The sequence below is a fragment of the Seriola aureovittata genome, chromosome 11 (genome assembly GCF_021018895.1).
Source record: "Seriola aureovittata isolate HTS-2021-v1 ecotype China chromosome 11, ASM2101889v1, whole genome shotgun sequence".
NCBI lineage: Eukaryota > Metazoa > Chordata > Actinopteri > Carangiformes > Carangidae > Seriola > Seriola aureovittata.
In genome coordinates, this window is record NC_079374.1 from 1,573,169 (window position 1) to 1,597,711 (window position 24,543).

General features: G+C 47.4%; 2 long non-coding RNA genes across 2 annotated transcripts in view; both read left to right on the forward strand.

Moving 5' to 3' along the window:
* Positions 1 to 2,877: 2,877 nt before the first annotated feature.
* LOC130177916 (uncharacterized) overlaps positions 2,878 to 24,543 on the forward strand; it is a 34,599-nt gene continuing 12,933 nt past the window's right edge. The window contains exons 1-2 of the long non-coding RNA XR_008829084.1: positions 2,878 to 3,031; positions 9,457 to 9,527. This is a non-coding gene — a long non-coding RNA (uncharacterized LOC130177916). The remainder of the gene's footprint in view (positions 3,032 to 9,456; positions 9,528 to 24,543) is intronic.
* LOC130177915 (uncharacterized) overlaps positions 18,115 to 24,543 on the forward strand; it is an 8,806-nt gene continuing 2,377 nt past the window's right edge. Inside the window, exons 1-2 of the long non-coding RNA XR_008829083.1 lie at positions 18,115 to 18,705; positions 18,896 to 24,543. The exon at positions 18,896 to 24,543 is cut by the window's right edge and continues 679 nt beyond it. This is a non-coding gene — a long non-coding RNA (uncharacterized LOC130177915). The remainder of the gene's footprint in view (positions 18,706 to 18,895) is intronic.

A 24,543-nucleotide genomic window follows, 5' to 3' on the forward strand; every position in this document is an offset into this window, starting at 1 on the left:
TTCTGCCGCACAAAAGCAGAAAGCAAGATGAAATCACTTATAGAGGCTTGATTGTCGGGGGGGGGGGGGGGCGTGGGCCGGAGCGGCGAGGCAGCGTGCCTCGTGGGTAAATTAAACATTACGAATCAACCCGCCGTGCCTCTCCTCCGTTTCCCCCCATGTTTTAATTTGTTGGAGAACATGCGCGGCACGACGGCGGCAGACGCCCCTGACATTATTATGACGAAGCTCAGCGGAGGAAGTTCCCTCTGATGAGACGTCACATCGGCCTCAATTTGTGTCAGGAAAACCAACACGCCATGTTTACTTCACACACACACACACACACACACACACACACACACACACACACACAAACAGGGTAAATTCATTGGCCCTGGACCGTGACTGTCGTCCCTTCACATGCAAAAGCTCCCAGATCCCCCGTCCACTTCCTTTCCAAAATATTATGGAGCCGGTGGAAACATGGGATAATATTTGGAGGGGGATGGAAAAGACAACGGCAAACCGCGTTTGGAATTTGTGATCGCAACGTCAACACACGTTTGTGTTTTCACCAGAGAGTGGAGGGCGTCGGGTCGCAGGGGGAAGCCATGTTTCTGTCACTGACGGGAGATCTGCTTTTACACACAGATACAGTCTGAAGCTTCACACCAAGAAAAGCCTGAGCTGTGATCAAGCTTCCTTCCCTCGTGGACACCCGTTAATAAACTGGAAGATGAAGACTGGGACATACGGACCCCGTGACCTTCACAAGAAAAGGGCTGAGCAGGTTTTGATGAAACCCAAAATTAATCGTCAAAAAATAGCGACAACGCTGAAAACGTCCAGATAAAACGGCGACAATCAGCCAATCAGAGCAGTGTGTAATTATGTTCCTCTAAATGAGACTCTGCAAGTCCTGCTTGATTGTTAATGTGCAGTTTATGAGTGAGGATGAAGTTCAGGTCAGGTGACGTGCTTATTTTTAGTCGGCCACGTGAACAGACGAGATCCGACAGAGCAGAAATAACCAGGACACAGCAGGAACGTCCACGTCGTCTTCATTCATCACTTCAGTTGTTTTGTAAATCTTTGACTTCCTGAGCGTCGCTCGTCACATGACCAACAACGAGTGGAGCGTCTTTAAGAGCGGAAACGTGTCGTTCGCTCACAGGTTCAAAAATATCTGATTATATGTTTATGGAAATTATTCTTGCGAATTTTTTCTAACCGTCGCATGATAAGAATATGACTAAATATACAGATATATCTGTATATATCTATATATTTACAATTAGGAACCTCTATCTTGTGTGAATCAGTATGAACCAACCGTGTTAATAAAAACCTTTCAGCTCAATCATCTACGTGACCAAGTTACTTTGAACAAGCTCTGCTATGAATCAGCTGTTGGTTTTGTTTTCAGTCTGTTGGACTGATTTATCAACACTCTGTTATGTCTCATACGTTGTTTAGAGGCCGACGGAGGAACGAGCGTTGAGCAGTTGAAAGACGGTTGGACAGGCTGGAACAGGAGAGTAGAAACCGTTAGATTCGGTGTTCTTGTCTTTCTGAAACGGGGCGCGATGTTCGCCACAAGCCGCCGTCCATCCGGCTTGTAGCCCACAGCTCGCCACGCTGCGCTTTCATCATCTTATACACCGAAGAATCTCTAGTATCTTCATGGTCGTTGTGTCTGTAGCTGAGGTATCCAATCACGATCAGTCGTCATCTACACTTCAAGTCACGTGCACAAGGTGTGATGTCATTTGGTGAAGAATGGAAACTAAATCTATTAAACCCTGACACCCCCACCCCACCCCCCAAAAAAAAACAAGTTCACTCACGCATTTCATTTGTTTTCAGAACAAGATCCGCTCATGGCGCTAAAGCTAACGTTTCATGGTTGTTCTGGCGACGCGAAGGACAAGCGGAGGGAGCGACCAGGTTGATGGTGACACGACGTTTTTCCTTCTTTAATACGGATCTTTATCAAACCACGTGTTGTGTTTTAGTTGTTGCCTGAACCTTGGCGTCCCCGAGTCTCTGCTGCCATGACGCAGAATCGATGCAGCGACGCGTTTCCTCCAGAACGATTCAGTCAAACGTGTCGCTGTTTTAATATTTGTATCTGCGTTAATTCAACTGTTACCACAAATAAATATCGCGGTAGATTTATAGCTTCGGTTTTGGACGTCGTGTTGCTGAATGCTAATTTAACGAGCGCATGGATGGCACATAACGTTTGCACAGATCTCCACACCTGTGCTTCTTTTTTCCCTCTTGTACCATACGACACCAGATGAGCTCCTGCACAAGGCCGTCCTCCGTCCGCTCGCCCATCTGCTCCCATCGAATGCACTGTACGAGCAGGTGTTCTCTTTAGACAGAAACATACAGGAGAAGGTTGGACTTTTATTATCGAGGCGCATGTTGTCGCCGTGCAGGAAAAAAAAGCTGGACGACCGAGTCCGAGACGTTTGTGTGAACGAGGAGAAAGTTAGAGAAAAGAAAGATGCAGCGTTAAAGTGAGAAAACAGTTTAGAGACGTGTGTGTGGAGGTGAATGACTGGTAGGGAAGCAACACACACACACACACACACACACACACATACACACACACGCCATGCGGTGTGGGGGGAGGAGAGAGACTGCCTTCATGGATCACTCTCACTTGCATAAAGAGGGACAACTTGAGAGTGGACGAGCCTGAGAAGAAAAGTGAGCTGCAGAACGAGGGACGAGTCCTAATGTGGGGGGGTGGGGGGGGGGGGGGGGGGGGGTTTCTTTCTCTTTCCAGAAAAAAAGCGGATAAGTTTGAAGAGCAGCAGCAGAGTGAGAGAAGAAGAAGAAGAAGAGGGCTTGTAGAGGGAGGAGAGAGAGAGAGAAAGAGAGAGAGGGAGGGAGGAAGAGGGAGAGGAGGGGGGAGAAAGACAAGAAGAGAGACGCAGAGAGACAGACAGATGGAGGAGAGGCATGCAGCGAAGAGGAGGAGAAACAAAGCGTGTTGACTGAGGAAGTGTGCACGCCATGCGGGCCATGTGCTCAGGTAGGTCCCGTCTACATCTACACCTCCTTCACCTCCAGCGTCTGTCTGTCTGCGTCTGTCTCTCTGCGTCTGTCTCTCTGCATCTGTCTCTCTGCGTCTGTCTCTCTGCGTCTGTCTCTCTGCGTCTCTGTCCACCAACAGTCAGTCATAACTCAAGGTAGGACTGCCGTTCTCTCTGCTGTTCAGAGGTTTTCCATTTTCTCTTAGTGTATGAGTCTGTGTGTTTTCAGTCACTGGCTTCTCTTCACTCACCTTTTTTCCAGTGTGTTAAACCCCCCCACCCCCCACCCCCCACACACATGCAGTGCTTGTTATTTTTTGGGGATGATGCCGTTGTCAGTGGAAGTTTCTGCTTTGTTTAAATGTTCCATGATATGATTTGCAAATGTGGAATTGTCCGCGTCAGATTGATGCCACAGATGTAGTGCAAATGAGGAGATTTTATTCAGATCTGGCTGTCTGTTGGCGTGTGTGTGTGTGTGTGTGTGTGTGTGTGTGTGTGTGTGTGTGTGTGTGGAGTTGTGACGGTCTAGTATACTGGTAGGATATTGGCAGGACTGAGGAATGTGTGAGACTTCGCCCCAGATCTCTTTGTTCCCTCTCTCTCTCTCTCTCTCTCTCTCTCTCTCTCATTTTCTTTCTCCTTTTTTCTCTCCGGGGTTGCACACACGCACACACGCACACACACGCACACACACACACACACACAGTCAAACCAACTTGTGCAGAAAACCAGTTGAAACTTCCCACCTGCAGGAGAGAAATGTCTGGAATGTGATTATCACGTATTTGTGTTTATTTTATCACTGCGGGTCGCTCGCAAAGCAAAGAGGAAACCAGATCATGTGCACGCCCGGCACTTAGTGTGAAACTGTGTGTGTGTGTGTGTGTGTGTGTGTGCGTGTGTACATGTGCGTGCTCGGTGGGGGTGGTGGTGGTGATGATGGTGGGTGGGAGGGTAAAGAGTGAGAGCTATTTGGCAGTGCACGTGAGTGTGTGGGTGGTTGTGTGGGTGTCAGGGTGAGTGGGTGCAGAGCTCTCTTTGAGTGAGAGCACATGTGACTCGAAGTGTGTGTGGGTGTTGAGTGTGTGTGTGTGTGTGTGTGTGTGTGTGTGTGTGTGTGTAGAAAGGTGAAAAGCATGTGTGTGCAAAGGTAAGGTGATTGTGTGTTTCCGAGTCCGACCGAGCACCTTGGCATCAGAAGGAGGTGGAGGGAAAAAAAAAACAGGGCAGGAAAAAAATCCACCCCCCTCCTTCCAAAGCTCTCCGTCTTTCTTTCTGTTGTATGCTCATTTACACGCATGTACATGCACACACACACACACACACACACACACACACACACACACACACACACAGTTCAGGCGCCTGTCAAACCCAGTGCATTCCTGAGCGCTCGAACACACAGAGTCTGAATGGAGGGATGAATGTGGGGAAATTCAGCTGAAACGTGAGGACAAAAGCCAGGGGGACATTTAAGAGGGTTTAACTCCGCAGAACCCTGGGAATCAGGGAGGAAACACACACACACACACACACACACACACACACACACACACACGCTTACATTAACGCATGCCTACACGCGCACTGAAACTGAAATGTGAATAACCGAACTCTAAAGTGTGTATATATCCACACACACACACACACACATGTGCATACAGCTGCGGCTCTCAGGCTGTTCGAGGCTGGAACAGAGGGGAATTCCCAGGGAGGAGACAGTGAAAACACACACTACACCTCTGCCTTCATATACACACTGGGCCTGGGAGCCAACATACCGGCGCTGGAGCCCACTGGTTCGAGGTGACAGCGTGCCTTGTTACTACCACTGCGGTTCACCAGTCCTTCCATGGTAAACCAGTGGCTCGTACGGCGCGGCCGCTCCAATCTCTGAAAACCACCGATCGCTCGAAGGGGAGTTCTGCGAGTGACAGATTCTCCCAGAATGACAGAGCGGCGTGGCTCGTCCCGTAGGCTTCACGTGTGAACGATCCGAGCCGCCAGGCGGGCTCGTTAAAAGCTGCCACTGGCCAAGTCTTGAAAAGAAGATTTACCGTTACAAACGCTTCAGATAAATCTTTGCAGCTCCAAAGCGCCACGTCATGACGTCTGTCAGCGGCGGAAAGTCTGCTGAGATTTCCACTAATGTCAAACTTCACAGTGTTTCCAGAAACTTCATCAAAACGGAGGTTTAAACCTTCATGAAACAATTATTTCTGACGCACATCTGAATGTCTTGACTTCAAAGCCGCCGCCGCCACGCCGTATCTCCCAGGTTGAAATTTCATCAGGCGCATGTCGTCTGTGGGAGTTCAGTGGACGCCACGGGTCAAATCTCTTCCCGGTGCCTCTCTGATGTCCTGCTGCACGCGCGTCGTGCGTATGATGTCGCGTTTGTGTTGACCTGGAATCAATATTGCTCACTCGCCAGTCAGATCAATACCGCCGCAGAAACGAAAACACAGTCCCTCTGCTGAGAAACATGAAGGGGAGAGTGTGGGATTATCCCCAGTCACCTCTGTCTGCGTGCTCTGTGGCGGCAGATTGTTTTGACACTTGCGAGTTAATTATTGAGCTTTTCTTGCATTAAAGGTTCAATTTATTTACACTTTCTCTTATTTCTTTACAATTATTTACCATTAAATTATTGAATTGACTGAGAAACGTGCAGGAGGTGAAGAAAACATCCAATCTGCCTCAACATTAACATCAAATTTAAAATCTATCAGCCTCATGAACAACCTGCCGCTGCTTCCTCCTGCGAGACGTCAGTCAGGGTGAAATCACGGCCAAATTACAGCTTCTCGTCTCAACCTGCCGAGCGAAGGGTTAAATTAATTTCACAGAAAAAGAAAAGAAAAAAAGCTGTTAATACAAAAATAAATAAATAATAATTTCTGGGAAGTTTACATTGAAGAAAAACCCATCCTGAAAACCAGAAACACAGGTCATAACTGTACTCATAACCAGATAAGAGAACGAGTGGGCACAGTAATTTATTCAGGGAATTTCACGATATGAACCCCAGTCATGGTGATGGTAATATTGTCCGTGCGGTTTAGAGACTTCATACCTCCTCAACCTGTGCCAGCGGAGGGAGGAAACAAGCAGTGAAAACATTTGTTAATTTCCCAGATCGCTGTAGCAAATCACTCTCACTCTCAGACTGGCAGCCACGAGAAGAGATGGGGGGGGCAGGTGAGCAATAACAGATCATCTTGCACATTTCACTGGAAATTTATACAAATGTAGATGCATAAATTTAACCGAGCAGGTACAATCCCACTGCAGGTGTATTTCCCCAAAGGGAGAGAGCAGCTCGAGCTTCTCGGTCGAGTTATGATTTTGAAAATGTTTCACATTCGGTTTCGTTAAAATTGTCTGAAAACATGCGACAGTGTGCACGGAGCCGGTTTGTAATAATCACTGATTTCTGCTTCTTTTTTTTGTTGTTAATTTGCACAGAAGCTTGTTGAGCGTGATTCTTCTGTTGGTTGTTTTGTGAGGAATCTAAAACGTGCTGCTGAAGGAAGAAGCAGGTCTTTAAAAGGTTTGATGATAATGTCAAATTGTGACATTTCTCACGTTGTTAAAAGCTTTAAAGCGTCTGTGAAGAGCGACCTTTAATGTGAAAACAGGGGTTTCCAAATAAGAAAAGAAAAAGATTTCATGAACCTTCCTCTGAATGGACGCAGATAATCTGAGAACCGAGTCTTTAATGTAGCTGAGGGGAACTCACCTGTCTGTGGACCCCCACTCTGAGAACCACTTCTACATGATTAACAGGCAAAGAAAGGACAGACTGCTTCTGAGCTGTTAATTAATTACTGGAAAGATTTGGATTTGTTTCTATTCTTGAGATCATCCTGTTAAAAGAAGAAGAAAATATTAGATTTATGTGCTTAATAAAAAATGGCCTGATCTCTTCTGATGTTTGAAGATAATATGATTTTAATTTCTAATATGCAACTTGTGGTTATACTTGATAGGCTTGGCAGTGTTGTGATGCATGATGGGGTTTTTTTTGTGTTTGATTTAGGAGCCTCCTTTTTGTTATTAGTCTGAACCTACTACAGAAATTTCCGCTTCCTCCTTCCTCTTCTTTTTCACTTCTATTCTTTAAATGCACCATTAGCTGTTGTTGAGGTATCAGTATCCAGCTATTACTCTTAGTGGCTTCGGGTGCATCGGGGGACGGTCCCCGGAGCCTGAGGGGGCGGCGGAGGGGGATTTCTTGCGGGCTGAGGTCGACTCTCGGGCCGGCGCGGGGACGGAGCTGCGGCCGGCTGATGGGAGTTGGGGTAACCGAGTGTCTCCACTCCGACGCAGCGGAGCCGGGCTGAGGCATTTCCGAACGATCCGGTGAAAAGCCCCGCAGGCAGCAGAGAGATAAAACAGAGAGAGAGAGAGAGAGAGAGAGAGGAGAAGAAGAAGGGACTCTCACATCAGATGAGTAATAGAGTATCACAGCAGCAAATTGCGAGAGACGTGATGAATCGATCCTCCTCCTCCTCTCTGCCGCGTATATCAGCGGCCGCCCTCGCGTGTTTCGCGGACACTTTCCCGCGGAGCCCTCGGTGATGTTTGTGTTTCGCTCTCCGGTGTTTTCGTGTTTATTCGGCCGGAGCTCGGAGCGCTGCTGTCGAGGAAGGTGTCTGCAAACCGGCCTCTTCTCTGCTGCAACTTCACCGCTGCACACCGAAGAACACAGGTACTAATAATTAATGTTGTTAATTATCGTTTGCATTGGGAATTAGATTTTAAAGTGTTTTTATTTTTCCTTAAAACAAAAAGACAAATTATGATGAACAAAACCAGAAAGCTGATTACACGCTTTTTCGCGCGTCTTAAAATAATAGTTTAGTTTGTTAATAACATTATTAATTATTATTACTTTATTATTTATAACAAGAGTTGTGCGCGCGCTGGCGTTGTTTGTGTGCTCGTGCAGTAATGTGGTGAGACTGTTGAACATGGCATCGCAACAGTGTGTGGTCTTCTCTCTGGCTCTGGCAAGACTATTGTGCACTTTTTCGCATATATGTGTGTGTGTGTGTGCGCGCGCGCAAGCCCGTGCACGTGCGTGTGTGAGAGAGGGAGAGAAGGGGGAGAGAGAGGAGAGAGGTGGTATGTGAGTTGGGCTGGAGGAAATTCTTGTGTTTTGGAATGCGTTTACCCCGGGGGAGACCCCGTGACTTCGGGATAGACAAGGGGAGCAGAGAGAGAGAGAGAGAGACATAAAGAGAGAGAGAGAGAGACTGACCTATTGTGATTGCATTGACTTTCTAAGAAACCAGTGATGTGCTGTGTGATGCAACTATGGTGTTAATTGCAAATGATGCAGGGAGTTGTTTCACATGAAGTGACAGCATCATTATAAACTATTCAATTCTTTACCGTTTGATTTTTTTATTATTATTATTTTCCCCTCAGAGGACTATAATTAAAACCATGCGCCCTCAGTTTCAGATACAGTGATACTGTATCCAACAGGGGGCACTTGTGACACATGTATTCCACTGTTATTAATGTATTGAGTTGGACCATTAGAGTTGATTCACAATTTAACATTTATTTTTTCTATTTTAAACAATTGAACAAGCTTTTATTTGTTTAATTTTGCAGAAAATTCATATTAATCGTGTATAAAATACATGAAATTAGAATTTGGATTTTTACAAACTAAATTATTTTGGGTTTTTTGGTTTTAATGATAAATGATTATTAATTTTAAACAGTCACTTTAAAAAATCACATAATCCAGTAGAGTTTAGTAAATGAAGGAGGATAATTAATGTGTAAACAGACTTTTCACTGGGCATCCTGAGTGATGTTGGTTGATCCTCCTGATGCTCAGGATATCTGCTGTGATAGATTCTGAATCTCTGCCAATCTGATCAATAACATGATCTGAATGTAACTTCATGGCGGGAAAACGTCGGGCGCAGACTGAGCCAGGTTTTTTACAGGTTTTTGGTGCAGCTGGTGTGTGTGTGTGTCACATACTGTGTTTGAAACTTGGACAGAAGTTTGTTCTTGGATTGACTTTGTGTGTGTGTGTGTGTGTGTGTGTGTGTGTGTGTGTGTGTGGACAGACTGGGGTTAGGATCCTGCTTGGTGTTGGACAGGGAACAGTGTTTCTGGAACAGCGCTGGGCACTGGAGGGAGAGCGACTGCTAAAAGCTCGCCCACACACAAATGTGAGATATTCTAATGAGCAATCTGGCCTCTCTGAATATCATCCCTGTTGGCGCCGCGGGCGTCCTCAGACGCGTGACATCGTGCACGTCCGTCCGTCTCCTTGTAAGATGTGCCTCCTAGATTTGAGCTGCATGAAGGTGTCCCCTGATGAGAGTGTGTGAGACGCCTGGGTATGATGATGTGAGTGACGTGCTCCTCTGCCACCTGTTTTTCACAGCCTGAACTCCTCATGATGCACGGCAGTGAAAAGGCAGCACAGACTGGCGGCTGAGGGCTCCTGTCCTGCTGGTAAGAATCACACCTTATCTCTGATTTTAACTGATGCACAAAGAGCAAGAACCCAACCACACTCTGTTTGAGATATTGTGTTGATGCAGGTTTTTTTTGTTTTGCTCCGAGCGAGTTAGTGAAAGTTTTCGATGGAAAAACTTCTGGTATAAAATACCAGAGTGCATCGGAGGAGACCTCACCGCTCTCGTCGGTGCCGTCTCATTGGACCACGATCCTCCCCTGAAGCTGCCATTTAAAAATAACTGCAGCCTACGGAGCTGAGCCGTGTTAAAAGCTCTGTACTGACAGTAGCCAACAGTACATGTGTACATGAAACATTTTAGTGTAGTTAATGTAAAAAAAATATCTGGCAGCTCACAAGTATACATACACACACACACACACACAAACACACACACACACACACAAACACACACAAACAGCATGAACGTCCCACACACTCCCACGTGTTTCCCCTGCTTCCCTTCAGATGTACGGCACATGACATCATTAAAGAGGTGCTCTGAAAATCAGTGTGGGCACAGCATGTGGGTAGGCAGTGTGTGTGTGTGTGTGTGTGTGTGTGTGTGTGTGTGTGTGTGTGTGTTTTTGTTTCTGTGTGGGTGAGGGGAATGAAAGCCAAAAGCTCCAGAGCCGTGGGCCCGTGCTGGCTGTGTGTGTGTGTGTGTGTGTGTGTGTGTGTGTGTGTGTGTGTGTGTGTGTGTGTGTGTGCGTGTGTGTGCCCAGCCGGAGGCTCTGGTCCTGGGCTGCGCTGCCTCCCACGCTGGGGTACGGCTGGGGCTGAGTGGGAGGGAGGAGTGGGAGGGAGGAGTGGGCCGGGGCTGTGAGTCAGCCTGCTGCGGAGCCCCCAGACAAGAGAGAGCGCTGAGGGAAGAAACACTGCTGAAGTGTCCCTGCCAGCATCTGAAGAAACACTAAACTCTATTATGAGGAGCTCGCTCGTCCTGGAGAATCGGCGAGAGAGGAGGAAGTAGCTGCAGATAGTGTGTGTGAGGAAGTGTCAGGATGCTGCAGAGAAACACACTGACACAGAAGATGCTGAGGACACCAGGCTGTCCTCAGCATCTTCTGTGTTTTCCAGACGCACGTTCATAACTGATTCAAAGGTTCATGTCGTTGGCAGAAGACGATACGTGAATCCTCCAGTTCCTCTCCTGCTTCAGTCTCCTCGGACGCCCAGAGAGAGGCTGCGCTCAGCTCCAGCCCTCTCACTCATCCTCTTTGCACTGGGGAGGCAGATGGCTGCATCAGACCCGGCCCCATCTGTGGAGCCACTCGCTCTCTCCTCCTCCCTCCGTCTGCAGGAAGGAGCTGAGAGAACAGGACTGTCCATGTCCTTCTCCTGTCGACCACACGCTCACGCTCCACGCTACATTTACATACGCATCGGTCCGTGAGACGCATCGTCGTCCTGCAGGTTAATAATCGTGCGTCTTGTGTTGGAGGTCAAACAGTCGTCCTGCTCTGTGATAATGTCATTTCTTAAATGGTGTTTTATAGTGCAGCTGATGGGGACGCGCTCTGTCCCGACACGTGACTGTTACTGTACGTACAGAACTCCCCTGATCATATAGAGGAGATTAGAGAGCTGATACCTGCTGCAAGTTTCCTCTGTGTATTTAAATGTGAATATCTTTGGTGCATCCTGTCGTTAAGAAACAGTCTGAAGCTGCAATTAGAAAATGCAGTTTCATGAATCCAGGGTGTCGTGTTCAGGTCGCTGCAGAACCTGCAAAACATTCACTTTAATGTCACATAGAAGCAACAACAGCGAAACCTCTCAGTGAATATGATGACAGGTGCTTCAAACGTCACTTCAATGATTCATCAGTTATCAGAATATATATATATATATATATACATTCTCTGTTGAGTGACTAATTGATTAATGTTTCCAGCTCTGATTTAAACCCAGTAAAACACAAAGTAGTGAAGTTATTTCAGTGAGCAGGCGTCGCCACTGGCTTCAGATACTGACGCTCAGTTCTACTAATAATGATGATAACAATAATAATAATAATAAACTTTATTTGTATTTCACCTTTCATACAAGAAACGCAGCACAAAGAGCTTCACATGAATAAAAGACATGAGTGTAAAATGAGATGAAATAATACAGAATAATAAATCATGTGATAAGAGGTTTAGAAGAAGTGCAGAGCAACGTGCAGAACGTCAGTTAAAGTGTGAAGGGAAAGTGTTGAGTGTCAGGGAGCTGTGATCTACAGGTGCTGCGCTCCACAGCTTTGATGACTCATCAGATTGGTATTGAATGATCAATATCAGGCTGATTGAGCTGCTTCTGATTGAAACGTGTCCTCAGAGATGGAGGTCACGCTCGGGGGGGGGGGGGGGGGGGGTGTGACCCGGTGAGCTCAGCGGCCGTGTTTCTGGGCCGGGCCGGTCGCTCTGATAATGGAAGGTGGTTCTCCAGGAAACCCAGAGGGAGTCCACCAGTCTGGGGGGGGGGGGGCTGGAGCCAGGGGACCAGCCCAGGGGTGGGGCTGTCATAGAAGGGGCGGTGGGGGAAACGTTGGAGGGATAGCGCTGGCGTCTGGAGGCGATGTGGAGGTGGGACAGGCGGAGAGGAAAGCAGGCGAGGGGCGGGAGGGAAAGGACAGGGAAGTGAGAACAGGAAACGCTGGTCAGAGCGGCGGTGGTGATGGTGGAGGGGGGGGGGGGGGGGGTTGGAATGTTTCATAAGAAAACCTCTCCGCCCATGTAGCGTCAGGATGAGGGCGTATGTCGCTGCTCAGACGGCGTCCAGCTCATGTGTGACACACACTCTCTCCACTGTGTGACCCCTCACCGCCTTGGCAGGGCTCGCCGCTCTTCTTACATCCTGCGAGGGGGCGCGGCCTCCACACAGCCCACGTTGTGTGGTTGTGGCAGAGAGAGAGAGAGAGAGAGCGTCTCTCAGTGTTGCTGTTTTTCCTCTGACACCTCTGAAGGGAAGAGGAAGAGGAAGGGGGGGGGCAGAGAGGAAAGGAGGGATGACAGGATGGAGCTGAACACCAGTGGGTTCCTTTAAAGGAGTCACTGTGCTGTCATGCAAACTCCCAGCACAGACACGTACGCCTGAAGGTAACGCCTCAGTGTCAGTGAACGCAGCATTAATCTCATTATACATTTAATTTAACTGCCATGGCAACATCATAATTATTATTATTGTTATCATTATTATTATTATTATCATTGTCATTATTATCATTATCATTATTATCATTATAATTATTATCAATATTATCATTATAATTATTATTATCAATATTATTATTATCAGTATCATTTTTATCAGCATTATTATTATTATTATTATTATTATTATCATTGTTATTATTATTATCATTATAATTATTATCATTATAATTATTATCATTATTATCATTATTATTATTATTGTTATTATTATTATTATTATTCAAACTGTACCTTGATTATTTCTCTTGTTAATAATCAGCTGTGGAAAGTAACTAAGTACATTTACTGAAGCATGGTACTTACAGCTTTGAAGCCCTTTGTAAGGAAACTTTATTTATATAGCACATGTGAACAGAGACAAAGAGAAGCATTAGAATGACGTTAAAGATCTACAATAAATACAATGCATTAAAAATAAAAAGCAAAATAAAATCAGTTGTGACAGAATAAGAAATATTAATGTTTAATTAATTAATATTTAAAACATAATAGATAATATGAAATGAAATGCATAAAAGGTTTCCAACAATTTAAAAAACCAGTAGTTAAAATTTCAACAATAAAATTTTAAAAACCTCGTTTCAATTATCCAGGATTTTTCTGTATCATTTTAAACTGACGACTAAATAAGAAGCTGTTTAAAAAAACATCCTTAATTATCATTTATGAAGAGTTTAACTCTTAGAAACCTCCTGCAGGACGGTTCTGGATGTAGTTTAATTACATTTGATTGACAGGCGTCTCAGCTCCTGATTTAAAAAAAGAAAAAGCAAAACCCTAAAGTTAAAAATGTTTTTTAGCCTTTAATGTGTAAATAATTAAAATATAAATACTAGAACCCCGACCTGCCAAATCTGAGCTTGTTTCTTTAAACACATTTTCTCCATGATTTAAATAAGTTTATTGTAAAGGGGTGATTTTATTATTTTGTGTGACTGCCTCTGCTGTAGTGAAGGATGTAAACACTTCTTGCATCACTGATAATATGAATATGAAGTCACAGAGTTCATTGAGGTTCGCTGCAGCGTTGTTAAAGCAGAACAGAAGCATCTGGTCTCAAACAGTGAAGTCAACTGATTTGGAAAAGAAAACCGAGTGAAATTAAAGGTAAAATTCTGTCAACAGTCCCAGATTTTATTAATGACTCCAGTCAGTTTAATGTTTCACAAAAATATAAGAAATAAGTCGAATAAACAGGAATTATCCTTTAATCTTTCTGCTGTTACTAATACTACAGTTATGACAGCTCTTACTTTATATAGCTTGACCTAATGGTTGCGTCACAATGGAGGCATGTGTGTGTGTGTGTGTGTGTGTGTGTGTGTGTGTATGTGTGTGTGTGTGTGTGTGTGTGTGTGTGTGTTGTGTGTGTGTGGGTGATGTAATTAGACACTTGCATAAGTAAGAGAAAATTAGAGCATCACAGAAATGTAACTGAAGCTGCTGTGAAGGTTTCTCCTGAGAGTGTCTGTCACCACGGCTGCTGAGGTATCCCTGTGTGTGTGTGGTGTGTGTGTGTGTGTGTGTGTGTGTGTGTGTGTGTGTGTGTCACAGTCTAGGGTTATCACAGGGTAATCAGCGCACACACACACACACACACAGTGGAGAGCGATGTAGGACGAGTACAGTGGACAGAGATAAGACGTAGAGTCATGCCTCTCCAGCGTGACTGTGACATCACAGTTGTATCTGTGTGCTCACTGTCCCCGTGCTGGAAACAGACTGGCCTAATATAGTCAGTGTAGACCATGGCACTCACACACACACACACACACACACACGCACTAAAATACATACACTTCCTCACAGGGGCAGGGAGAGGGGGGGGGGGTCTGTCTGCCATATTTCCATCCTCTGTCCTTGGTTGGTTGCAAAGCATGCATGTGCTTCTCCAGAGGTGTGTGTGTGTGTGTGTGTGTGTGTGTGTGTGTGTGTGTGTGTGTGTGTGTGTGCGGCATTTTAGTGAATGAAATGATGTCACTGTAACGTCTGTTCATTGGCTGAGACAGGTGCATCTCTGACCTGCTCTATCAGAGTGTGTGTGTGTGTGTGTGTGTGTGTGTGTGTGTGTGTGTGTGTATTGGAAACAGCAGCAGCTGTGTGACACACACACCTTTACCGTAGATGTTACTCAGTGTGTTGAAATATTGCGTGTCTTTCTGGTGGATGACTGAATGAAATATATTATAAATATTATATTTTACCTTCAGGACAGTTTATTCACAGCTGAGAGGAAATCTGCTGCATCTGCAATTTACTGCAACTGACTTAACTGACTCAACACTGTAGCTGCCCCACCCCCCCATCACTATCTCTCTGACCATGTTTACTTGGGCAGAACTAATGCAGTTGTTAATGCTGTTAAAGAAACAGCATTCTGCCTCCATCAGCTCAGAGCATTAACACAGACACAGTCTCAGGTCTTTTCCATCGAACACGTGTCACTTTATAGATTAGATGCTGTAATCAATCGCTAATATTTCTATCTAAGCGTGTCCCGTTTTCCCTGCTGTTGTTTTATCTCTGTGTGTGTGTGTGTGTGTGTGTCACAGTAACTCCGGTCAGCCATTAAAAACCTCCTCTCGCGCCGACCCAGCAGAATTCCCAGGCTGCTCTGCTGCCTGAGTTCACACCTTTTTTTCCACAGGAATCTCAGGAATCCCCAGCTTCCTTTCCACCGCAATCTCCATTGTGTGTGTGTGTGTGTGTGTGTGTGTGTGTGTGTGTGTGTGTGTGTGTGTGTGTGTGTGTGTACATGAAGGAAAGGCCCCCGCCTGTGCCGTGCATGTGTGTTGAAACACATCTCCGCCCTTGCATCCACCCAGAGAAAGTGAGCAGGCGGTGCTCAGTCTGTGCCCACAATAGACTGAGTCACAGTCTAAAATGGCAAACCTCTCAGTTACTGTGAGACTTTCCTCTTCAGGACAAACTTTAATGTCAAACTGAGGCTCACATCATGTGAACTGGGAGTTTGTTTTGTCATTTACACCTGAAATATCATATTAAATTATGTAGGAATCCATCTTCAGTTCTACAAAATAAGAATAAATAGCTACTCTACCAATTTCTTTTTTTTTATCAGCTCTGATTCTTAATATTTGAAATTGTTTTCTGGTGATATAATAGTAGATCAAACATTCAACTGCAGCCCTGTTTTCATTTTAACATGAAATTACTCCCTTGTTAAGAAAAAAATAATCATTTCTTTCCCAGTGACTCATGGCCTCTGGCTCACAGAGCAGCTGAATAACAAGATCAGGAATAATCTGTCAGATTGCTGCTTTTGGCAGAGAGCAGCCCAACGCCAAATGAAACGCTTGAACCGAAATAGCTCCGCGCGGGAATAAGAAATCTTGTTTTCAGAGCGACCTGAAAGAAAACGATCACAGACTCCAGAGAGGAGAGGTGAGCGCCGCGCCGCCACCGGAGGGGGACGGGGCTTTAACACACCGCGCACCGTCCCGCTGCAGGTTAACGCCGCCGCTCGCCGGGCAGGTCTGGAGTCATTTAGCCGCCTTCACCCTGAGTCATCCCTCGCTCCAGCCCAGCCTGCCGCCGGGGGCCCAGAGGCACCCGCTTCAACACAATGACAAACACACTGAAACACACAGAAACACATTCACCGCCCCCGACACACGACAAGGCTGTGATTCACACACACACACACACACACACACTCACACACACTCACTAACACACACACACACACACACCCACTCACTAACACACACACACACACACACCCACTCACTAACACACACACACACACACAGTCATATAGAGCGTGAAACCCGTGTTATGAAACTAGACAAAACAGTCTCACCTAAAGAGCCACTTAGACGCTGTTCTGGAGCTTTCAGTCTTATGACAGTGTGATCTTCATCAGGGGACAAAGTCCTGTAAGTGTAGATTTTCAAATCTCCTTTTTTTATGAAGTACTTTTAAAAAAAATTGAAACAATTGGAGACATGAGGAGTTGCCTTGTTAATTAATTAATTGAATTTCAAGTGATACAGCCTCAGACATTATTACTGGTTATTCTGTGGGGGGGGGGGGGGGGGGGGGGCACCTTGGCGTTACTCATTGTGAGATCATTCCTGAGGTCGGGAACAAGGAAAAAGAAAATTCTTGGCCTTTTTTCTTGTGAAATACAAGATAGTTTCACCTCCACATGACTCACTGTGAGACGTCAGGACCTGGACCTGGATCCACATGGAGAACCAGAGGGTCCCATCTGGAGGAGAGGGGGGAGGGGGGAGGGGGGGGGAGGGGGGGTCACAGGTCCAGAAAGGTGTAACAGTACAGAATAGAGATGTGTGTTTGTATAGAGGTCAATTATTACTTAACCCAGCTCCTTACATGAGTCACTGTTGTTGTTTAAGTAGTTGTGAATGGAGCCTGACAAAGGCGTGTGCACGTACGTGCAGCCGCAGCGTAGCATGGGTGCAGCATGGACCTTTGATGAGTCACATGGCCTCCTGTGAGTAACAAACCAACTATGCAATTCCTGACGTTCAAGACTCCCATTCAAAAACCCCAGCCCACCCTCACCCCAAACACCAGCAGGGAGGAGGAGGAGGAGGGAAGGGGCGGGGCAGGGTGGGGCCGGACGGCGCTGTTGATAGGTGTGGTCGGCAGAGACGGCGTGGCAGGAGAGGAGAGGTGGGGTAAAACAGCAGGATGTAGGTGAGAACAGGAGGGAGAGGTGGGGAACCGAGGACGAGGGGCAGCTTCAGGTCAGGACCCAAGGTGAGGGGTCAACAGATGGTAATGCCCCCCCTCCCCCCCCCCGCTGGCTGGTTGTGTGCCGGTGAACTCAGGTACTTTCTGTTGAGGACCTGTGGTCACCTCGGGGGTTACTCGCTTGTTTACGCGCCCGTTCCTTCGAGTAAACTCTGGTACTTTCTCTTCGTGGTCACGTCTGTCTTCTCCATCACAACACACACGTATACGTGCACGCATTGTTTCTCTTTCCTTTTCTTTTCTCTCTCTTTTAGTGAGATAATCAGTGGAAGAAGAAGTGAAGTCGAAGCAGCAGCCGAGACAAGATGCACATATAGTATTTGTTTGTGTGTGTGTGTGTGTGTGTGTGTATGTGTGTGTGTGTGTGTGTGTGTGTATGGGTGGAGGGTGTAGTGCTGCCAGTGAGGCTGGAAGTCATAAAGACCACTCTACTGTGGCGGGGGGGGGGGGGGGGGGGGGTTATGTCCCTGCCTCCTTTCCCTTATTTAGAGACGGGTCCCTTTTCCTTTCTCTGCAGACGCCCCAACTCTCGGCCCGGGGAGTTTCCTGCTTTTGAAGACCCGGCCACACACACACACACACACACACACACACACACACACACACACACACACACACATTCAGAGAGAGAGAGAGACAGAGAGGCTGCCCCTACTTTTTTTTTTTCCCTCCTCCCTCCTCCCTCTCCCCCTCCCTCTTCCCTCCTCTCTTTTTTCTGAATGGATGTCCTCTCCCTAACCTCAATTGAAGCTGTGTAACAGGACACTGCCCTCCGCCGCTGCAGGCTCAGCCCCCTCTTTAACTGCCACACTATAAGAGAGTGCAGCGTCGGCCGCTGAGTGTGTGTGAGAGAGTATGTCCGACAGTGTCAGTCAGGGGGCTGAGGGAGAGGAAGGGAGGGCGAAGGGTGAGAGAGAGAGAGAGAGGGAGGGAGAGAGGGAGACTTGCTGTGGAAACATGTGACAGCGCTACGTTAGCGAGGCTTACAGGGAGTTTAATGGCTGTAGTGTCTCTGGGAAAGCACCTTTAGCCCAGAGGGAGCCGCACACACTGTCTCTGTGTGTGTGTGTGAGAGAGAGAGAGAGAGAGTGTGTGAGGGAGAGAGAGAGAGAGAGAGAGAGTGTGAGGGAGAGAGAGAGAGAGAGCTGCTGCTGTCACTTTAAGCCTGTTACTGATTACACTCAGAAGAATGCAACGGGAGGAGGAAGAGAAGAAAGAGATGAGGAGACATGTAAGGATGAAATCTTTTAGGAGTTCAGCTCCAACAAGTTTTGTGTGACTTGCCCTCAGAGCCGTGGACAGTGACGTGGGTGAGAGGCTGTTACCCAATAGCGTCTCTCCCTCTCTCTCTCTCTCTCTCTCTCTCTCTCTCTCTCTCTCTCTCTCTCTCTCTCTCTCTTTCACTCTGTTGGACCAAGCAGAGTTAAAGTTGAAGGAGAACCCGGAATCCCTCTCGTGAAGCGAGGGACAGAGCTAAACGGACACCCCTAAGACATGGAGGACAAACTTTTTTAAGAGAGAGAGAGAGAGAGAGAGGTGGGGGGGTTCCCTGATTCCTAACTCAGTGCCGGGAGGAAACACTACTCTTCTACTCTCACCCAGACGGGTAAGTAAGAAAGAACGAAAGGAAGAAAAAAAGAGAGAGAGAAAGTGGAGCTGCTGCTGCTGTTGATGGATTTCATATGTTACAAGTTAAGGTTGAGAAACGGCTCCCAGAGCGTTCACAGGCGGAGCGGCGCCGAGAGGAGGACGAGCAGGTTTAGGCTCGGAGGAGGAGGAGGAGGATGTTCTGAGTGTGAATGGTTACAGGAGAGCCGGTTCACGCTCCCTCCGTCCAATCGTGTGTCACACCTCTTACATTACTACGGCCAGGGTGAGACGGGAAACGCGGCGTGTGGCGTGTGCTGTCGTCAGTGCCGTAATTATATACCTGACACCGTCTCATGGCGCCGGAGCCGTGTGATAAAAATAGATCTTTGAAGCTAATAGGCTTCTTTTTTTGCTTTCTTCATACACAGAGAGAGAGAGCACTTCCTCTCTGCCTCAGTCATGCCGCCCCCTCCCCCCTTCATTTTGACACAGATAGCACAGGGTGTGTGAGTGTGAGTGTGTGTGTGTGTGTGTGTGTGTGTGTGTGTGTGTGGGGTGGGGGGTGATACAGTATCGTACAGCACAGTGTGGCTTCTTTATGAATGGACATGGCAGCCGGCTGATGTGATTGGCCGTGAGAGGAGTGACGACTGATGATGAGCTGCAGAGGTTTAGATTGGTTCTGCCCTTTTGCTGTCGCCGCTGCCGCCGCTACCATCTCTCCTGGTTACCACCTCTTAAAGCGATGCAGCGTGTGTATATGTATCAGTGTGTGTGTGTGTGTGTGTGTGTGTGTGTGTGAGAGACATACAGAGAGAGAGAGTGTTTGTGGGGTTGTGTGAATCAGTGCTAGTGGTTCTGGGTTACATGTGTTTGTCTAAGGGGGCTTAGTCACAGGCTGAACAGTGGGGCGTGTGTGTGTGTGTGTGTGTGTGTGTGTGTGTGTGTGTGTGTGTGTGTGTCCTGACTTTTAAAAGTTGTGGCTCTCAGCCCAGCTGTTGTTCTTCAAATTATCTCCCACTCTCTCTGACTAAGACGTCTCTCTCTCTCATGCTCTCATTACTCTTACTCACCCGTCATGTAATAAGAGGGCAGGTCTCCAGCACGATGTCATAATAATAATAATTATTATTATTATTATTATAAAAATGTTTCTTGCTGAATCACCCGAGACATTCATTTTTCCTGTTTAACAATTTAAATATTATAAAAAGGAAGTGACACTGTAGATTTTGTTAAGATGCTGAGATGTGTGTGTGTGTGTGTTGCATCTATCTGTCTAAAGTGTGTGTGTGTGTGTTGCATCTATCTGTCTAAAGTGTGTGTGTGTGTGTGTGTGTGTGACAGAGAGAGAGTGAGGAGTGGTGATAAGGAGCCGGCTGTAAACCGTCCCGTTGGAGCGCAGGGATCTGTGAGCGCTTATCAAGGCGGTGTTTCCGGCATGAGAGTGTGATAGCGGGCAGATTGTCGGCGAGATGCGTCGCAGGTATCTTGATGAGGGAGATTAAATTCCTCGGTGGAGATTAGCGTGGAATCTGGCCTCGGCCTTATCAGCGTGCCTACAGACTGAACCCTGCCCCGTCCTACTTGGCAGGAAGCAGCTGAGCGGACCAACCGCACCGCTGCCGCCAAACGCCATGTCTGAAAAGTTCAACATTGGATTATTAGGCAATTATCATATTTTAGTAAAATGTACAATAGTATAAATAGTAGATCAGATCATAATATTACCTGATTTTATTTTGTTTTTTCTGGTTAATTTAAAGCTCCATATTTTCTTCTTCTTCTGTGTTTTATTTGAAGTGTTGATCCATCAGAAGATATAAAAACCATCTCAGTGTAGTTTAACATCTCCTCTCTCAGGCTTCTCTCTGGAGCTCTAGTAACAACAGGTCAGTGAACCAATCAGAAGAGAGGAGGCTCTGAGCCTCTCTTCTGATTGGCTGACTGTTTTCTGAGTGATCCAATAAATATACAGCAGATTTCAGATAAAAGACTCGGAGAAATCAAATCCTGCAAAGTTTGGATGGTGGGTCCAGGTGGGCGGGGCTTGGTGACTGCTTTGTTGTGACATCACAAAGTTCCAGAAGTCCTGACGGCTGGTTTTAAGGCTCAGTTTCTGAATACAGGCTGTGTGCATTAAAATGAAAACCATCTTACTGATGGATGTAGTGATTATTCAGTGATGTGTGAAGTCAGTCCGGCAGCGGCTCAGCTACAGCAGTAAAGGTGGAGTGCAGGTGGTGGTCATGTGCTGAATGTCCAGTCATGTCTTCAGGTGGAGCTCTGCTTAAGGAAAGTGGCAGGTGATTCACTGAGGTGGGAAAAGTTAAAGGGAGTGAAGCTGTAAATCATCAGCGGTAGGATTTAGTTGTTGGCTGTATTAGAAACACACACACACACACAGAGGCTGGTGTCAGGAGGTAAGACGTTGTGACACACTGTAGTCGTTCCAACATCGGCGGCGTTATGTAACTGAAAGTGGGTTAAGCGGCGTTGAGAACAATCTTAACTATCACTCGACTCGCTCCTTCTTTTCTTCTCCTCACTTTCCTTTTCGCATGAGTCGTCTTTGTTTACACAGCAACAGGTCGCTCACACGGCGTCTGTCATTCACGGCCAGATTGTGGAGTTAAGAGCTCGGCAGCGCGACTCAGACGTCACGGAGGCTGAACGCAGTTTGGTTTATGTGCACAACAGCAGAAGCCCGTTAGAGCACCTGTGTGCGTGTGTGTGTGCGTGTGCGTGTGTGTGTGTGCGTGTGTGTGTGTGCATGTTTTTTTTTTTTTTTCCTGTGTGCTCAAGAGCGCTCGTTCCAACGGTGTACTAACCACACACCTGGCCTGTTTCCTCCTCTGCTCATATATGGGCAAAGCTTCCCCTACCTGGGCCCCACTCTGAATTCCAATAAGTGGCTGTGTGTGTGTGTGTGTGTGTGTGTGTGTGTGTGTGTGTGTGTGTGTGTGTGTGTGTGTGTGTGTGTGTGTGTGTGTGTGCGAGGAAGAGGCTGTAGAGACGGATGCACGTCATGGAAAACCAGGATCAATGGGCAAGGCCAGCAGAGCTGCGTTTTTAAGGTGTTCCTTTTGTTTTCCAAAGGTAATCAGTTGACACAATGAGTCAGCTGATTATTCCGAGCGGCTGCAGTCGGAGGACGTCAGTCAGGAGCTGCGTTCATGTCGCTGTCGTACAAGTCGAACCAAATCCCCGTGATTCCTGCGGATCAGCCGGATTATTAAATCAGGAATCGAGTTCTTGATTAAAGGATCTGATGGTTAAAGCAGAAACGATATTCAGCCACTTTGACATCTGGTGCTGACACCTCCTGTCACTGAGTTAGCCCCCCCCCCCCCCGTTTATCAGTGAGTGTGTTAGCGTTCAGGGTGGAGGCCGTTCAGGTATCAGCAGCCAGGTCGTGGCGCTCTCAAACAGAGCGGACATTATAACGTTGCGGCCTTGTGTTGGGGCTAATGAAGCAGATTTATGGCTGTTTGCCGGGGGGGTGCAACGCTAGTCCGGCTTAAACCCTGTGACCCCCACAAAGAACAAGACGGGGGGGGGGGCAGAGGACATAGGACTATCCCTCTAACCCTCCTCGTACTTTATGTTTCTGTTTCTTCCCTCCTCCACTGCCTCCTTTCTCTGCTCTCTGCACGTTTGCCAGGCCTTCATAAAGCAGCTCGAGGAGGGAGTTAGCTTTCCTTGGTCATCTTGCCAGCTCTTTCCCATCAGTCCAGCCCCCTGGAAGAGCCTGCAGACACCCCTCTCTCTAGGCCTGGGGCTGAGCCTGGGGCTGGGGCTGGGGTACGGGCCGAGCGTTTCGAGGCTGGGGCTCCCTCTGGAGAAGCTCTTTGGCTGCGGCGTCTCAGGCCTGGATTCAGTCTGCGGCTCCGACCCGCAGCGCCCGAAGGAACCTTGCTTTACACGTGAAAGCCTGTTTCATCTCCTCCGTTTATAATAAGGATAGAAAGTGAGAGGGGGAGAGAGGGAGAGAGAGAGAGGGGTGGGGGGTGCGACTTCAGCAGTCTGTCTGGCAGCGGCCGTCCGCTGGATAGCGAGGGAACATTCTGGGACAGGGAATGGCGTTGGATGGCGAACAGAGGTGGCAGGGAAGACTGAGCTTCCATAACCTCTGTCTCCACGGAATCTGAGCTATTGGCTCCCTCTCTTTGGTTGGATGCTTTCGCTCGCCCCATCACAACCAATCAGACTCCCAGGCCGGGGTCTAATGGAACCTGGGGAGCTGAGACCCGGTATCTGATTGGCCGCCGGCCCCCGTGGAACGACTGCGAAATTGGTGGCAATCTGCTGGAGAGAGCTGCATTGTGGGGCTTGTCTCATCTTGCAGACCGGGCGTGTGGTTGCGTCAGTGAGACCGTGCTGATTGGTGCAAACTGTGATCGTCCATTTTCATTTAATGAAGCCGGTGAAACCTGCAGACAATGAGCTGCAGGATTCATGTGGTGAAAACAAACCAGGCGTTTCCCTGAGAACACAAACCTTTTATTTCAACACGTGCGCGTCCTCAACCTGCTGTATTCCCTGCATGAACACAGCAGCCATGTCTTCATGTCATGAGAGAAAGTGAAGCAGAAATGTGTTGGAGATTTTCGTCCAGTTCTTGTTATTCCAAAATAAACGCTGATACGTTTCCTGATGGGTTTCTTTTTTTTTTTGTAAGAATAACTGAAGATAAGAAGCGACGAGCTGGAACACTGAGGGACTTTAAAGATGGAGCCAGGCCCATACTGTACACACACACACACACACACACACACACACACTGAGACATGGAGGGAGAGGGAATGCATCCACACCCAGCTCACACATCCTACACACCCACCCACGCACACATGCCCACACATACTTGAGCAACAAACAGCACATGCACATAACCAGTGAACCAACGTCGCTTACTGCAGAAGTGCAACTTGTGTTTGCACAAACACACACACACATACACACACCACACACACACACACACACACACACACATACTTGTACAGTGGTCACCCCCTACTTTGAGGCTAAGGCAGGGTAATGATTCAGTTCCTCTTTGCTTCCCTCAGAATGTGTGTGTGTGTGTGTGTGTGTGTGTGTGTGTGTGTGTGTGTACTCATCTGTGTGTATATTTGCTCTATATGTGTGCACAGTTGTCACTTTGTGAATGTGTGTGTGTGTGTGTGTGTGTGAGTGAATGTGGATGTGGTCAGGCCCAGTCATCTTCCAGGCAGCTCAGAGGAAAGCCACATCAACTGCCATACACCACACTCTAGGAATAGACTTGCCCAGTGCAGGCAGGAATGGAATGGCACGCCTGGCCTCACCCCTCCTCACACCGCCGCCTCACCCATCCTCAGCCGCTCACCCCCTTTCCTACATCCACCTTCCTCACCCTCCAGCCGTCTGCACCCTTCACTCACTCACTCACTCTCTCACTCACTCACTCACTCTCTCATCACTCACTCACTCACTCACT